This window comes from Crinia signifera, chromosome 4 (genome assembly GCF_055691185.1).
Source record: "Crinia signifera chromosome 4, ASM5569118v1, whole genome shotgun sequence".
Classification (NCBI taxonomy): Eukaryota; Metazoa; Chordata; class Amphibia; order Anura; family Myobatrachidae; genus Crinia; species Crinia signifera.
The window spans coordinates 229,274,042-229,292,805 of record NC_139220.1 but is presented as its reverse complement, the minus strand read 5'-3'; the positions used below and the strand labels follow the sequence as shown (position 1 = coordinate 229,292,805).

At 45.0% G+C, this 18,764-nt stretch overlaps 1 long non-coding RNA gene across 2 annotated transcripts; it reads left to right on the top strand.

The window, feature by feature from the left end:
• Positions 1-1,406: 1,406 nt before the first annotated feature.
• On the top strand, positions 1,407-17,881 carry LOC146072541 (uncharacterized). 2 transcript variants are annotated; one of them, XR_014473174.1, is made up of 3 exons: positions 1,407-1,567; positions 3,932-4,067; positions 15,335-17,881. It is a non-coding gene; the product is annotated as an uncharacterized LOC146072541 (long non-coding RNA). The 2 variants fall into 2 exon arrangements; XR_014473173.1 differs by lacking the exon at positions 1,407-1,567 and adding an exon at positions 2,203-2,433.
• Positions 17,882-18,764: the final 883 nt, after the last annotated feature.

The window sequence follows — 18,764 nt, the reverse complement described above, 5'->3', positions numbered from 1 at the left end:
ACAGAGGGACAAGCTGTCACATTTGTCGAGAAAAATAAGCATCATACATTCTAGACTTTAAGACAGCAAAAAGTACAATAATTTATTCAATGAAAACAAAAGCTGACACAGAAATACTTGCACAATGTATTGCAAATACATAATTAATTATATGTACAGTACAGCAAAGCAGACCTGCCCAAGTCTTCTTTACTGTATATTCTTTAAAACCTGGGTAGTGGTATCAGACTGTAATAGATTTGTGTTTATTTGTTAATGTGGTCTTTAAGGTAGAAATAAATTCAAATACAATATTTTGAGATATTGTAGGGGAGGATTATGTGCATTATGCCATTACTGGAATGTCACAGCAGCTCCGGTAATCAGAGAATTAATCAATTGCTCACTGCCTGCTGCTGGAGGTGACATATTTCTGTGAAAAAACTGTCTCACGTTATTACTCACCGACTTTAATCAATCAATAAACAGTCCTGTTTGTAACACTGCTCTTGTAGAAGATCTTTTGTATTAGTGGCTACAACCACTCATTTACAAACAGACAGTAAAGGTCACTTATGGATGTACAAAAGCTGCCATCTCTCATGCCTTTACTAGTTGTACATTTGAACATTTTACTAGTTGTACATTAGTTTCTATTTTACTGTTTAGCACAGTGGTTCCAAACTGTGTGCCGTGGCTCCCTGGGGTGCCTCTGGACACTTGCAGGGGTACCAGGGGTTGGTGGTCCAGGACCAATTCAAATTATTTTTATGGACAAAACCTATGCTGGTGGCTGCCAATCATAAAATATGTGTACAAACAGAAGCAGATCCTGCACTTTAATACATAACTGACCCTAAGAATAGCATAGAAACACAATCTACTTAATTATATATATATATATATATATATATATATATATATATATTAGAAATAAGGAGAGCGAGCGCTTTATAGTGCATGAATCTGTTTAAAAAAAGTCTATTACAGGTACAACAGGGTACAGACAGCGAGAATCACGTACCGGACAATGCGGTACTAACACCGCAGAAGAATCACATAAGTGTGCTGTCCCGACAGCAAGATCTTGGAGTGGTTACACTATAGATGCCTTCACACCTGACAGAAGCGGCGTCGATACACTCCCCAAGGTAATTCCGGTCAGAGACAACGCTAGGCCACGTCCCAACGCGTTTCGTCATCGACTTCGTCAGAGAGCTGCGAAGTCGATGATGAAATGCATTGGGGCGTGGCCTAGCGTCGTCTCTGACCGGAGTTTCCTTGGGGAGTCCCAATGAAATGAGTTCAAATACCTCTAAACCGGCCATCTTTTCTGCAGAGACTCCATCATATTTAGGAGAGTCAGTACAAAAATATGACCTTATGGCCATTACTGCTGGTTGTGCATTCCTATCTCCTTACAGGAATTCTCCATCTTCTAAGTCACCTGTCTTACATGCTGAAATTATTCCTGCCTCGCAATCCTCTGTTCCTGTCCAGTCTAGGAGAGATCAGACTATATCAAACAGATCTCTTAAGAGCTCTCAAGCCTATAGGGATAAGAAGACTCCTAAATATTCTGCTCACAGTAAGAATGAAGTGTTTTATGGATTATACTCAGATTCCGATACTGATTTGGAGTCTGAATTTAATGAAAAACCACTTGTTGCTGTCCCTGTATTTTTTGAGGACGGTTGTTTCAAACAGAGGGATTCTCCTTAGGTTTCCAAGCAGTCACAGGGCAAGAAGAAAAGAAAGATTAAAACGTCGCTGACTTCTGTCCAGTCCTGTTTGTAGTAAATTTTCTTGTTTTGTAGTGTCCTATGGCCACCTTCAAGGCGGGGGGCACTGTTACAAGCCTTAGCTTGTTCATGTTGTTGATTTTTACCAGTATCCAGTATCCAGTGTTTGATGTTTTTGTGTTTGTCATAGTCTGGATATTGGGGTCCCTTGACCCCTCTTCAAGGGGAGGGGGGGGGGGGTACTGTTATGAGCCACAGAGTGGCTCAATCCTGTTTTGATATTTGGTTATGTATTTTTATTTTCTCTCCGGATTTAGCCTTCCGGGTTTTGCTTTATTCACTTGTTCTTGTATCTGTGGGATTGCAGCCTCTGCAGCACAGCTGCTTCAATTAGACCTGTAGCTTGGGTGTTCTGTCAGGCTGCTCAAGTGTGGCTTGTGTTCACACTGGGGTGCTGGCTATAGAGTCTGGTTTCAGTCTTGTTCCTGGTTCACAATCCTGAGAGATCCTGTCTGTACAGTGTTGATTCCTGTCCTGCAGCCTGTGTAGACCTTTCCTGCAGAGTTGTGCCATAGTCCTGTCATTTGGTTGTGGAGCTGCAGCCTGGTGTCCCTGCCATGCAAAGCCGTGTCACTACAGCCGTCCAAGCCTTGTCTGTCTTTTTGGGAGCTGCAGTCCACATAGGACAACTTGGCCACAGTCATTTAATCCGGTATCACCTTCTGGCATTGTTGCCTTTGTACTTCTCTGCCTTATGTCCAGTATGTCAGTTCAGTCCCTGTGTTATAGTCTGTTTTGCCTTAGGGGTCCTAAACCTGCACATTCCGGGGGTTAGTTAGATATCCTTTTGCTTCAGGTCTGCCTCCACGAATACGTTGTCCCATTGTAAGACCTGCCTGTAACGGAGTCTGGGCGGAACTAATTCGCCCTTACAGCCGGGACGGGTACAGGTGAAGCCTAGCTCTGCACGTATTCCAGGTTGGGGCAACAGAGTCAGGGAGCAGGTCTGTTGACCTCCTACAGAGTCCTAACAGAGCCAAAACAAAGTCAAACAATAATGTACAGAGTAAATCTGTTAAACATGGCATGTTTCTTTCATCTGACTGAACTTTATATAAAAATATAATTCTATATATCTATTCTTTAGAAGCTATTAAAATCTCCATAAAACATAGTAAGTACATTTTTAAGAACAAAGTTTAATATGATAAAAGTGAAGGACTGTGAAATGTTCTTTGGCAGTATTTTTGAACTTGCAAAATGAAGATATGCCTTATGCTCATAAACCGCTCATCAGTAAGTTGCATGGGAAATGTAATAGAATGACATAGTCTAGTGGACCAGAATGCAACCAAAGATCTGCTAATATTAGACCTGGAATTAATCATGAAGCAAATTTTCTTGTCACTGTTGGAAACTTTGTGAAGCTGATTTGTCAGTGAGTTTGGATATGTGTAGGTGGATGATTTTCCAAATGTCACTGTGTTCTTTGACGGTCTGAATGGAATAATTAATGTTAGTTAATGTCTTGTCTTGCTCTTTTATCCATGTATTCATCATAAAAATAATATATTGGCATTTTGATGTTGCTGTAATGGTTTAAATGCAAGTTAAATGGATACTGTGGCGTTTTTACGGAATTAAATTTTTGATAATGCTTTTAGGGGCAAAATTAAAATGAACAATGTATATGTGATCGGATGGAACTGCCCCGCTCGGGTATTAACTTGGCCATACGTACAGGAAAATCGGATCAACCAGTCTCTCGCCACTTTATGGAGGCAAAACATAAGCTTTAGGACTTCAGGTTTATCCTAATTGATCATGTACCCCCATTATCTAGAGGGGGTGATCGTGATAAATTATTATTGGAAAGTAAGTGGATGCATCGTTTGCAGACCATGCATCCATTGGGGCTTAATGAGAGACTTAACTGGAGTGTATTATAATTATATTTATATAGTCACATGTATATAAGTATTACAATTATATTTATATAGTCACATGTACCCCTTTTTCTATTTCTTGGTTTATTATTGTGACCACCAATTGTTCTGCAGTCTTTCGAGATACACATATGTGGTCGCAATGGTATAGCTTATTTGGGTATTACTGTATGTCCATGTATGACATCTGCATTGTTTAGCTAGCCTTATGTGGTATTTATGACAGGCATGTTTGGTTTTGACTCTGCTATGTTTTCATTATAGGCCGGGGCATTACTAAAAAAAGTGGTGGGTTGCCATGGCAATGGGTCAACTGGAGGTGACACCAGTGAATCGAGACGGTGCCTGGAGCAGAAGTCAGATACGCACCACACCTGGCTGCCGGGCAGTGTGAAGACAGGTAAACCTATAAAGCCTGTACCCATATGTAACGGGATTGTTAGCACTTCTTGTCTGTTGTATTTGAGCCTGTATGCCTTGAGAAAAATGCCCTAGTGGCAGTGAAACATCTTTATGGCACACAGTACAGTGCCCTTATGCTATAGCATATAGCTTATGCTATCAAATAATTTTCTAAAGAAACCCTGGTGATGCAGTTTTCTCTCTCTCTCTCTCTCTCTCTCTCTCTCTCTCTCTCTCTCTCTCTCTCTCTATGTGTATATATTCTGAAAAGTCAAAAGGACTGGTGCTGGTCTTCTCTGTATGCTTGCAGGGATGTGTTGATTATATATATTAAATATGTTACCAAATATAAATGTCCATGCAATCATTTTCAAGCCATCTTACTGTCAATGTAAAGGCCTGTTGGTTTTTATTGTTTTTATTTTCGGACACATTAGTAAATGCATTGCAACTCTGTTGCCATCTGCAAAATAATGATAATAATGAACATTAGGCATGTTCAAAGTTAAATTTGGAATATCCCATCAAAGGGGAAAGTGGGAAAGAACACATCCCGCAGACCCCAAAAGCAGCTGAACTGTCAGCCTGGTACTGTAAGAGAAAACCGATGGCTGAATAAGCTGGAGGTAACATAAACTACCGAAGGAGTCTGAGATGCCTGCACTTTGGTTGTGGTTTGTGTTTAGGCTATGATGCTGCGGCTATAGCCAATTAGGGAATAGGGAGGAGTTTCCTGTGTAGGAATAGCCAGAGAGTCAGGTGATCTGCACTCTGGTCCGATTTTCCAAGGAGCAGGTTGGTTTCAGACTCTCTCCTGTACTTATTCCTCTTTCATCGCTACTTATTCCTCTGCTGTCAAAACCTACTTCTCTCTCATTTCATTTGCACCTATCTCTCTCTCTCTTTCATTCCGGCTGCTCCTTGGGGGATTTGGGCCAGATAGTGTAGCGCTGCTGCTGCCCGGCCTAGCCATGCCGCGCCCGCGGAGAAACATCCACCCTCCCTCCCGTTTTGCACAGCCCGGTGCCCCCTCTGCTCCCCCAACGGCCAGCGTCACGCGGGCCGGGCGGGGAGGCAGAGCGGCGGCGAGAGCGGGTACACTGCGGCGGGGCGCGAGGTCCGCGTCATCGGCTGAGGCCGCAAGCTAACAGAGCGAGTAGCGCTCCCGCCCGGGGTAGCGGAGGCACCCCCGGCGGAGGTAGTCAGCGGGGCAGGCGCACGCGGTCCCAGGGTCCCGCAGCAGCAGGCACAGGTGCATCCGCGCCTGTCCAAGATGGCCGCCGGACGCGAGCTGCGGGTTCTGGGACACAGCCCAGGGATTCTTCTGCCCAGCCAGCCCAGCCTACTTTGCCCACGCAGGGCCACCCCTCCACGGGGTCCCCCATGACTCCCTTAAGGAGGGCAAGGAGCGGGTGGCTCTCTAGGGCGCGCTTGCTATCCCAGCGCGTCAGGCTCTCACAGGCTATTTCAGCCACGGCTGCAGAGTCAGTGTCCCCTGGAGTTGCGCAAGCACCCTCCACAGAGGTGGATATGGCGGTGGTGCGGCAGCTGGTAGCGATGCTGACGCCGCGGGCGGGTCAGCAACCTGTACAGTCTGGGCCTGGGAATCAATCTACTGCTGTCCTCCCTTCTGTTCTTTCTAACCGGGACCCTGCGGCGCACGTGCTGGCAGCTCTGGGCACGCCTTTCACGAGGATGGCTTCCACACCGCCAAGGGACGGAGTCGTGCCGACACCGTCGCAGCACCAGGCAGAAGGGGCCATTGCCGGGCCGTCAGAGGTGGCTGGTCCTTCCGGAACAGCAGGTGCGGATACAGCGGGGGCTGTGTCAGGTGGGTCAGCCAGAGCACGCAAGAAGCGCGGGCGCAGGTATTCCCGTACATCCTCCTCCTCGGGGTCAGAGTCGGTGACCTCCGGCGAGGAGGGGGGACGCAGATCCAGGCACAGGCGCAGACGCTCTAGGAGACACCGGAGGCGCTCGCAGTCCTCCAGTGGCGACTCGGGCTCCCCGTTGTTTCCTAGGGGGCAGGTGGTCCACTGCGAGAATACGGCAGTACTAAGAGGCCTCAGGCGCAGCGTAAGGGATATGATAAGGGAGGGCAGATACGTCAGCTTCTTTACCATGACTGCGCAAGATGAGAAGGACTATCGCGAGGCGAAGCGTAAAGGGGGGATTGGCGAGGCGGCCTACTGCACGTATCAGAGATGGCAAGTGGGGCTGTTCATGTTTGCTGCATGCTACTTGGAGACCAGACCCCAGGAGCATATGAATGTTATTAGATACATCCATATGATGCACGCCATGTATATGGACGACGGCGAGAACGTCTGGCGGGCTTATGACGAGCAATTCCGACGGAAGCAGTCGGGTTGTGAGATCATGGCCCTTGGTGCTAAGGATGTCGAGGTGTGGATGGGTAAGAAACCGTCGGTTTCGACCTCCGCCACCCCGGCTCCGGCGGCCCCTACACCTGCGTCAGCCCCACGCAGGGCCCCCTCGTCCTTTCGTGGGGGCTCTGGAGGGGGGCAGTCGGCGGGCAGATGTTTTGCTTACAACGGGGCAGGATGCGCAGCGGGTTCCCGCTGTAAGTTTCGGCACCAATGCTCAAAGTGCTGGGGAGGACACCCGGTTAAGGAGTGCACGCGTGGCAAGCAGGCTGGGGGGGCGCCCAGGCAAAATGCCGGGGCCAACCCAGCCCCTGCTCCTCCTCAGTAAGGCCCCGTCTCCAGTGAGGGGCGACCGCCTAGCCAGTTGGCTGGGGCGTTATACCCTCCGGGAGGAAGCGCGGTTTCTGGCTGCGGGTTTCTCGCAAGGATTCCTCCTCCCCATTCAAGGGGAGGTGGCGTCCGGGTCTCCGAGAAACCTGAAGTCAGCAATGAACATGCCTCAAATCGTCCTGGAGAAGGTCGAGAAGGAGGTAAACTTGGGCAGGATGGTGGGGCCATTTCCTGAACCTCCGGTTCAGGGTTTGGTGCTGTCACCTATTGGAGTGGTCCCCAAGAAAGAGACAGGCAAGTTTCGTTTGATACAGCATCTGTCCCACCCACCTGGATTGTCCGTGAATGATGCAATTCCTATGGAGTTGTGTCACGTACGGTACCAATCCTTTGAGGAGGCTCTGGCTATTGTGCGCGGCTTCGGGGGGCGGGCCCTGCTAGGCAAGGTTGACATCGAGTCGGCATTCCGACTGCTGCCCCTGCACTCGGACTCCTTTAGGTTCATGGGGTTTAGGCTGCCTTCAGGCTATTATGTAGACCGTTGCTTGCCTATGGGCTGCTCCGTGTCCTGCGCATATTTCGAGTGTTTTAGCAGCTTCCTGCATTGGTGCGTCACGGAGTATACGGGCGAGCCGGGGGTCGCCCATTATCTGGACGACTTCCTGTGTGTAGGCCCGGCTGATTCCCCGCGTTGCGGGGCTCTCCTGAACGCAATGCAGCAGCTGTTCTTACATTTCGGAGTCCCAGTCGCGGCGGACAAGACAGAGGGGCCGACTGAGTGCCTTTCATTCTTGGGCATCGAGATTGACACACGGGCCGGGTGCTGCAGGTTGCCCCTTGATAAGCTTGCACGGCTGCAAGGGGCGATCTCCCAGTCCCTGGCCTCCGGCAAACTCCGGGTACGCCAGCTACAGTCCCTGCTGGGCCTGTTTCACTTCTCCTGCCGGGTTATCCCCATGGGGAGGGTTTTCTGTCGGAAACTGGAACTGGCCATGGCAGGTCCAAATAGGCCCCAATTCTTCGTCCGCCTGAATGCGGAACTCAAACGGGATCTTAGAGTTTGGGAAGTTTTCCTCCGCGACTTCAACGGTGTGTTGCTGTGGCCTAGCCCTCCGCGGTACAGCGGGGACTTGCAGCTATACACCGATGCGGCGGGGGGAATCGGCTTTGGAGCCTTCCTGCACGGCTCTTGGTGCGCTGAGACCTGGCCGGAGGAATGGGCGCTGGAAGGGCTCACCAGGAACATGCTTCTGCTAGAGCTGTTCCCTATTGTGGTGGCCCTGGAACTGTGGGGCGACCACCTACGTGATGCCTGCCTCACCTTCTGGTGTGATAACCTGGGGGTGGTGCAGGCCATCAACAGACAGAGCTCTTCTTCTCTGCCTGTTGTGCGCTTGCTCTCTCGCCTTGTATTGGTATGTCTGCGGCTTAACCTGCATTTTGTGGCCAGGCACGTTCCCGGGGTGGACAACTCGGTGGCCGACGCCCTGTCCAGGCGTGACTGGGCTAGGTTTCGGTCCCTAGCTCCGGGAGCAGATTTGGTTGGTGAGCCGTGTCCTCCTTATGTTTGGCAGGTCATCAGGCCGGCATGGAGGAACTAGCCATGCGGGCTATTGCTCCCAGGACGCTGCGTTGTTACCAAGCTGGCTGGCTGGAATGGGAACAATTCAGAATGTCCGCGTCACAACAAGGTAAGGCCCCTGGCGACGCCATGCTGGCGTTTGTGTGGAGTTTGTACTCCGGAGGGCGGACTGTGTCAGCCGTGAGACGGCTGTTGGCCGGCGTGTCGTTCTTCTCATCGCTGTATGGGAGATCGGACCCCGGTCGGTCTTTTCTTGTGTCTCGGGCCCTGAGGGGCTGGCGGCGCGCTTCCCCTGTGGCTCCAGATAGCAGAAGGCCCATTGACGTGTCCCTGCTGCCTCCCTTATTGGGTGCGGTTTTGGATGTATGTCACTCTGAGTATGAGGTCCGACTGTTTCGCTTGGCATATGCCATGGCATTCCATGGAGCTTTCAGGGTCGGCGAGCTGGTAGCCCCATCGAGGCATCGACCTTCTCCTCTGTTGTTAGAGGATGTATTGATACAGGGCGATTTGGTTTGGTGCCGGGTAAGACGTTCCAAGACGGATCAGACTGGGAGAGGCCAATGGCTGTCATTGCAACCGTGCCCGGTGGAAGGGATTTGCCCAGTGGCGATGGCAAGCGCCTACGCCCTGCTGCGTCCTGACCGCCCCGGGGCATGGTTAATGCATGCAGACGGCTCTTCATTGACGAAATACCAGTTCTGCCATGTTTTGCGACGTGCCCTGGGATCTCTTGGCCTGGATCCGCGGGAGTTTGGCACACACTCCTTTCGGATCGGGGCGGCCACATCTGCTGCTGCTGGGGGTCAATCCGACGCAGAGATACAGTCTCTGGGTCGATGGCGCTCGGCAGCGTTCCGCAGATACATTCGGCCTGGCCTGTCTCTCCATCTGCAAGACTGTAACCGACTGGACGCATAAGTACTCGTCTCACTTTAGCGGGAGTCTTGAGGTGGTCCACTTTCCCCCGGGGGCACAATTCGGCTTAATTCCAATTTGACATGGCGTCCTGGTTAGTTTACTCCGGGGGTTTTCTGTGCAGTATGCCTCAAGGTCTGGTCGGTTACGGTTTACTTTATCTTTGCCTCTCCAGTGTGGTTGGTCTGTCAAGTGAGGTGTGATTTTGATGGCATGTGTCCTAACCTGTTTACATCTTTCAGGTCGCAGGGACTCCAAGATGGTGTGGGTGATGGGACACTCTTTTGTCCATTGGGCATCGATGGCATGTGGCAGTTTGAATGACAGTATGCGAGTGAAAGCTCAGAAAGTGCGATGGTTGGGTGTGCGAGGCATGCGCTGGGGAGCGCTACAGGGTCTGTTGCTAAGGTCGGTGCGGGACTTTGGAGTCCCTGAGGTGCTAATCTTGCACCTGGGCGGAAACGATCTAGGCCAATGCACCGCCTTAGAACTGCGGTCGATTATCATCAGAGACCTGCACATTGTGGCTCAGGCGCTCCCTTGCTGCCAACTGATTTGGTCCTCAATGATTCCTAGGCGAGTCTGGAGGAATGCTAGGTCAGGGCCCCGCTTGGATAGCGCACGGAGGAAGGTCAATGCTGCGGTGCAGCGATACCTGTTGGCTAATAGGGGGGGGGTCATCAGGCATGACTCCATCACCTATAAGCGGGGTTCCCTGTATAGGCCGGACGGTGTCCATCTGAGTCCTGAGGGATTGGCCATATTCCTGGACAATTTGTTTAGAGGTTTTAGTTGATGTGTTGTTGTTTAGTAAGTGCTGAGCGTTTAGGGTGGCGGTGCTGCAGCCTAAGGCTTGGCTTGTGGCGGTAAAGAACGGTCCTTGTTCAAATGAAGTGTTATGAGGATAGTGGGGTGCGCTCTCCCGTCAATGATATGCTTGTAGCCCATGCCCCTTGGACAGGGGTGGGATGCACCACTTGCCCGAGTGGGTAGCGTGGGAGAGTTGAACACCAATGATGTGTGAATGGTGTGATGTCATCTTACCCCTCTTTTCTCTATGACCGTTCTTTAGGGCCGCCACCCTCTTCTATAGATTAATATATATATAGTTGTCAATTAATAAATTTGACATTCATTATTTGAAACGCCAGCACTTGTGTCTGTCTCTTTATTTGTAGTGTTAAGTTAGATAAGTTTAGATAAGTTATTAAAGTGTTATGGCATAAAGATTGCCGATGGTACGTTTAAGAAAACCGATGGCTGAATAAGCTGGAGGTAACATAAACTACCGAAGGAGTCTGAGATGCCTGCACTTTGGTTGTGGTTTGTGTTTAGGCTATGATGCTGGGGCTATAGCCAATTAGGGAATAGGGAGGAGTTTCCTGTGTAGGAATAGCCAGAGAGTCAGGTGATCTGCACTCTGGTCCGATTTTCCCCACCCTCCCTCCCTATTTTTCTATCCTTTCTTGGCGGCGGTAAAGAACGGTCCTTGTTCAAATGAAGTGTTATGAGGATAGTGGGGTGCGCTCTCCCATCAATGATAAGCTTGTAGCCCATGCCCCTTGGACAGGGGTGGGATGCACCACTTGCCCGAGTGGGTAGCGTGGGAGAGTTGAACAACAATGATGTGTGAATGGTGTGATGTCATCTTACCCCTCTTTTCTCTATGACCGTTCTTTAGGGCCGCCACCCTCTTCTATAGATTAATATATATATATAGTTGTCAATTAATAAATTTGACATTCATTATTTGAAACGCCAGCACTTGTGTCTGTCTCTTTATTTGTAGTGTTAAGTTAGATAAGTTTAGATAAGTTATTAAAGTGTTATGGCATAAAGATTGCCGATGGTACGTTTATACATTTTCAGGATTGTGCTGTAGTAATTATTCCAAAACAACAGTATATGTTTGTTTCAATATGCTTCGTTTATGTAAGGTCCATCTGCCAGATAACCTCCACCGCTTTTGGGAGAAGCTACACCTGAAAGGCCAACACACACCTCCATGTGCTTAGGACTTTATTCTGGTTGACTCGCAAAGCTGAATGTTTCGCAGCCTTATGAGTCCATCAAATGCCACCTGCTCCCATCGCAAGGCGATCCACTGTGCATTCCCATTGGCGCAGGCCATCACCGTGGAAACGAGATGGCAAACAGGCAGTTCGCTGTGCCCACTTGCACTAGGCATCTGCACATAAATGTAAATGTGCATGTGCAGACACCAAACATCCCTCCCCCGTCCTTAGCATGTTATCTTTTAGTTAAATGTGTTGTTTTTTTTAAGCGCCTTTGATTACACAATCTTGTACTGACATGTCTGAAGTAGAATAAGAACGTTGCACAGTGGAGTAGTAGTAGCGTAGGACAAAAATTGACAGATAAGGTTGAAACACAGTATTGAGAAATGTGTGTATTAAGTTACATGTTTGGTATAAATAGTCCAACATACAATATAGTGATTCCATTTGATCCACAAAACCTGCATATTATAGTGTGTGTTTTTTAGGGAGAGGGGGGGGGGGGGTTGTGGCTTTCTTTATATACTGGGGTCAGATACAGAAAACAATTGTCATTGTGTTCTACAGAACTTCCAGGAAGTGACAATGGAGTCAGAAGCAATACCCCGAGTCCTCTGTAATGTTAAAAAGTTTTTTGAAAAATGTAGCTTATGACAACAGTTGCAGGTGTGTAGCCAGGAAGTAACCAGAGGAATGTGTTCTTACTAATCAGCAATCTCTTTGGCATTCGTCCTGCCTCAAACTTGGCAAACAAGGATAACTGATTGATGATGACGGTATCATGGCATGAGCCAGGATAGCTGACCACAATACTCATAAATCTTTAGTTTGCACATTGGTGGAATAGGTGTGGCAGTGATTTAAGAACATATGTGCTCTTGCCCTAGATGGTTCTAGATCAATGTACATGCAGTCTATAGGTCCCAGGACATTTGGAATGTCTGCAATCCTACAGTATAATGAGCTAATCTGACATCATGACAATGTGACTCCTAGCTAGGAATGAAGATATACTATAGGTGTTGGAGAGGGTCTTGATTGTGGCAAGTACTTGGCCCAAGTTGCACGAAAGGATGGCTTGGGAGTTCCCTACCATCCTCCCCTACCAGGAGCCATGAAGTGCACAACAGTCAGCAGTTTGTGCACGCCATTGTAGGCATTGGATTAAGTTATTGTGATTTAAGGTGAAACTTCTGTGTGATCTCAACAAAATGAGCTTCTCACCCCTAATGATAAGGTCCTCTTCAACTACATTGTACCCTACATCTCTTACCTAATTTTTCTAATTTTTCTTGGTATCTCCGTTTGGTGCAATAATACTGTGCTAATCAATTTAGCATAAGAAATTAATTATGTACGATACAGTGAAATGCATGAAATATGTTTTAAAACATAGTTTTGCCTGTTTTATCAAACGTGATAAATTGTAATAAGTCATTAAATAGTTAAGAAACCAGGAGTAAAAGATTAGAAAGTGCACCTCTGGTAAAATACAGACTCATGTGTGGAAATGTAGTAATATCCAAAATAACAGTGTGTACTACTTGACTACACCCAACTGTATTTTTAAGCAACAATCATTTACAAGGCTTGGTTTTTGCCTCGTAAATAATAATAAAAATAAATTAATTAATTAATTAATTTAAAAAAATAGAGATGGGCCAGCATACCGCTCAACCAGCAATCTCTGCACTATTAGATTTCCCAGATGATGCCAATATTAAAAAACAATTCCCAATGTTTACTGCTGCTTATACCAGACATACAGTATACAGTAGTCATAATTAATATAGTAATGATAATATCAAAACAATTACAATTGCAACAAATTTTATAAAGCATTTTCAAATGTTAACGCTTTGCAAGAACCAAAGGTACACAAATGCACACAATAGTCAAGACAATATATATAAACCAGTGACATTATCTATGCACCATGTATACATTCAAGCAAATAACTGATTATTCAAAAACACAACATTTTGATCCTTTATTTATTATTAAAATTGTCATAATTAATCATTCATAGTTCCACCTGAAGTTATTGTGCTAGGCTCCACAAAATAACTATCAATAGCAGCTGCAGAGGTGGGGCTGCAGCACAGTCCAAAATTGAAATAGGGGAGTCACACCAAAGGCAACCTCAAAGCCTGCCGATCATTGCCAGTGACAGCCAGTGACATTTGACAGCGTTGGTGGCAGTTGGTGAAACTCCGCTATTTGAATTTTGGACTGTGCTGTATCCCCATCTCTTGAGCCACCACAGGATACTCAGTATAAGGGGTAGTATATACTGTATATTTAAATTAATCCTAAAAATGCTGCATTTTTAAGTTTAGCCTGTATCATTGAAACATTAAATAGGATACAGGTAATTTTTACCCTACTCATAAAGAAGATCATGCCACATTTAGGAAAAATACCATTAATGTAAATGACATTTCCCTGAAGATTTTTGTCATAAATAGAGTTGTTAATTTGCAAAAATATTGGGTGTGAATACAAATTAAACCCCATAAAATATAAGTCATATTATTGTTTCCAAATGCATAATTATATCAATAAAACACTATACATAACTAGACAATTGGCTTTTCTTACTAGTGAAATAATCCTAATATTACTTGAAAGCTAGCACTGAAATTACAAGTCCATGATCATAGATATCACCCTCCAGTGATGGTTGGCAGATATGCTTTCAATTTCAATTTAAGATGCCCTTTACAATCTGAACATAGACTGAATTTTAAAAGGTCAGAAGAATACACTCAGCTTGGTTCTCATTTGGTCGAGTCTGACCTCTCTTGTGTGCTTGCCCCAACTTCTTTAGACATTTAATAAAGGCCTTATCCCCATGTAGCGTTCCCACAGTTCTGAACAGAAAGTTCTCTAGCCTTAAGTCTGGGATACTTAAACATAAATTTACCGGGCTGTATTGGGAGAACAAAAAGAAGACCTGGCAGGGAAGCTGTTTAAATAGCTGTGTCTATTCTTTTTTTAATTTATTGTCACAACAGATAAGGGACATCTATATGCAAATTTTAAAGAGTAATGAAAATTTGGAGCGTCATAAATTCTGACTCTTTGAAAACTTTTACAGGTTACAACAAGAGAGAACCATGAACGGTATTTCCACACTGAATAGGCTATCAAGATTAACATACTTCAAATGTAAAAAAAAATAAGTCTGAACATTCACACAAATCCTCTTGTATTCAAATGCGGGTACAAAAATATTTATTTTAAAGAATGTGCTTGCTCTCTTTTTCAGAACATTTAAAAAACTAACATATTTCTACCGCAACAGCATTGTGAAGAGGAATTAAATTGTATAATATTGTAATTAATATGATGTTCCAAATATGAACAGTATGTGCTCTGGTTTCATTAAAATAGTCAATCTCAAAAATGGTTTATCTAAATATTTTCAACCTTCCACAGTAATAGGTAAAGTATGAGAAACATCTTTCTCAGAGTCTCATTTTGATGTGAATGTGCCAGAAATAACAATATCTTCTCCATCTTCCTCCCTTCTTCCCTACACTCCTCCCTTAACATCATTAACTGCTCTGGCTATGACTGTTTTGCAGGAATCTTATTAATGCAGCCTTTGCAATGAATAGGAAGTTGTGATAATGTAAACTGTTTATTGATTAGCAGTTACTTCTCCCTCCTACTCCTGTAGTGATGATCAGTGCTGAACTGGTTACTAACATTAAAGAATGTGAAAAGAATTAAATAAATGCTGAGAATGTTTCTCATTCAGGGCCAGATGCACTGAGCTTCAAAAGTGATAAAATGGAGAGTGATAAACCACAAGCCAATCGGCGCCTTTCTGCCATGTCACAGACTTTGTTCGAAAAATGAGAGATAGGAGCTGATTGGTTGGTGGTTTATCACTCTCCATTTTATCACTTTTCAAGGCTTAGTACATCTCGCCCAAAGTCACATAACTCCAAACAATGTCATATCTATAATGGGTGCATAGTGTGTGGTACATACTCATTTTTTTTTTCACTTACCTCTACAGAGTCCCACTTTGGCAGTAGAAGCTCTACACAAATCACAGAGCAATATGGTTCCCGCATCATTTTCCCGGAGATGGTGACCAGTGCATGCAAAATAAATTCTGGCAAAAGTGCCAGTCTACTAGAGCTCAGAATCAACTGGACTGCTGACTAGAGAGGAATTACAAATAAAATACACTGACATTGAGTGGCTTACTAAAAATAATTATACAGTATATAGCAGAGAAATTATATAATTTATCATATTTTCTGGGATGCATATGTACGTGCGCATCCATTATGGTAGTGGCTACTCGTGATTGGGTGTAAATAGTCACACCTGTCATCGCACAATGCCTTCATTATGGATCGCTAATGTGACTGTATAATAAATTAAACATTACAGTATTTTCCAGGATAAAGCTTTGGGCACCCACAGAATATTGACATGCTACAAACAATTTTAATCAGCAGAAGCTGCTTATGCATCCTAGAATAGTATCCGGACAGCTTACAGTCTAGGTCATTTGTCAAAAGGTTGACACCAAATAGTCGACATACAAAGGGTTAAAATTAATAAAAGGTCGACACAACCAAAAGGTTGAAACATGAAAATGTAGACATGAGTCATATTCTTCCACCCATGTGACTCTAACTGGAAATGGTAAAGTGTGCAGAACACAGCAATAGCAGAGTGAGGCACCTGGCCCAATGCCTGGTGAGCAAAATGAGTCATGCAAGGCAGTGTGGCACACTATTCTGGGATCCATGTGCTTAAGTGTCGACATTGACTCCAAAAAATGTGAAAAACTTATGTTGACTGTTTCACGTGTTGGCCTTTTCCATGTTAAACTTTTGCTTGTGTCAACCTTTTGTCAAAATCGACCTTGTGGATAAAAACCTTTTTCTGTTAACCTACTGACATTGTCTATGAGCTATACCACTCCCATACATCATGTCTTTAGTGTTTTGTGAAGAAGATGCATTAAACGGAAAAATATTGCAGGGCTACCTAGCCATTGCATGACACTACTGGAAGGACTAGTAAATATGAAAGGAGGTTTGGTGTACAGTATGTGGATATGTCTGTTTTTACATTTAAAATCACACTATACTGTAAGTCTAACAAGCTTTGGGCACCCACAGAATATTGACATGCTACAAACAATTTTAATCAGCAGAAGCTGCTTATGCATCCTAGAATAGTATCCGGACAGCTTACAGTCTAGGTCATTTGTCAAAAGGTTGACACCAAATAGTCTACCTTGCTAAATGCCATTATTTTTAAATAACTAAAATGCCCAGAATTCTTACAGATGTAGATTCTCTAATTTATGCCATGATGCGTACGCCTGTGCACACACATTGCTGCATCAACTAGGTGTGCTCAGGTGTGGATAATTTGCACCTTTTTGGGATATTCAATGCTCTGGCAGTACCGATAGCTCGCCGTCAGAGGATTCAACTCCCTCCACTTCACTCGCCATTTCCTCCTCTCAGTTTCCATTAGGTGAGGTTGAAACGGCGAGTTGGCCATCAAAACGGCAGTGCTCACCACAAAGTGCAGCAGACTCACTGCATTTGCTGCAAACTTCGCTGTTTAAGGGGATCCTCGCGTTCCGGCAAACTTCACCGTGATCCTCGCCGTCCTCTCTCGATGTGGTATGTAAAAAGCTTCATCTTTCTGAAGCTCAAGCTGTGTGGAGGAGAATAGAACCAGAATGGTTGACAGAAAATCAAACAGCGATAATGAAAAGGAAATTAGCACAGATGCTAATAAATAAAATATTCAGTAACCTTATAGTGTAACACAAAGACATTTTTTGACCACAAAATAATGTTGATGCAAATTTTGGTGACATTAATAGAAAGGGTAATTTACACTAAATCTAAGCAATAGAACATTTAATACAAAATATATGATAGGAAAACTGAATACACTAGTTTTATGACTACATATATGCAGACATTTGCTGCATCAGATAAATCATTTACCTCATAAAAATAAGGTGATTTCACAGAAAAGTTGTCTGCTTTATCTTCTTTATCTCCAGTTTATTTGTGCAGCTCTTAACCCTTTTGGTGCTGTTTGTCAATTGTGCACCACAGGCCTAATTCTGGCCTGATCACATTATTATTATTATTATTATTATTATTATTATTATTATTATTATTATTATTATTATTATTATTATTATTATTATATACTATAGGGGCTGGTGGCCAAACATGGAGATGAGTAAGCGGGCAAAGATGGTCATTGAGCGTTTGAGTATGGGAGAGCTGTAAGTGATATATGGAGAGAAGAGGGCTTTGACAACAGGAGGGAAGAGGGCCCTGCTCTGAGGAGCTTACAAATTATTAGCATATCTCCCATCTGTCCCGCTTGCCGTGCGAACGTCCTGTTTGGGGGCAGCACACTAGAATGCTTGTATTGGTACTGTCAGCCCAAAATGTACTAGAACCTGCAAAACATTTCCACTGCACTATATCACATGCCGTCTTGAATCCAGTGTAAATGTGCCTGTAAGCTTTTCTACTTAATTAAAAAAATAAAACAAAAGTCATATTTAGTTGCTCCTTTGTTATTCTATTAAATCAGCTATCATCAAATGAGGGCTATATAACTAGTGAATGAAAATATAAAGAAATAGGTATAGGGGTGGCTGTTACTGTTGTACCTAGGGGCATCCTTCCAACTAAATTTACCCCTGGCCTCTATATGAAGCTACTATGCTACAGAAAGCATCTTGTATAAACAGACAACTCCTGCATGCTTGTGAAAAACCCATTGCACTGTTTGCAGTATCGGATCATTTGGGTAAACATCGGCTATCTGGGTAACCCTCAGGTTTCTCAGGATGGCCAGGCTATTCAGGCTAGCATGTCTGATAAATTTGTGTTGGGTGATGCAGATACTGACCTGCCAAATTGGGTTGCAGAGTAGGGGGCATTGTGTGCGACATGAAGGACTCATTCTGCACATGTACAAAACAGGTCGTGTGTATGTACAGTCCTCTCACCATCATATTTCTATAATAACAATCTCATATCTCAGGACTCTTCTGCACAGCTTTGCAGAGCACGCCCTCAAAGATGGTGTAGCTTCACAGGAATGATGCGATCGCGAGTTACACCATAGTATATGACCTTACTGGTCGTATACTATGGGGATATGACCAGCATTCTGGAGGCTGCTGGCCATGCCTCCATACCTAAATAGACACTGTCCACATGCTACATCACAAAAATAGGTTATTTACTCAAAATCTGGCGCCCCTCTCACGGATGTTTGCATAAATAAAGTGATATATAAAGGGATCAGATCATACTCTCCTTTTAAGTTGCATTCCTTCCACTGCTCCACATCCCTTATGTTCCTTTTCTCTCAAGATCGTTTTTTTTCCAATATTCACATATAGTAGAGAGGATGAGAGAAAATAAAGATCCAAA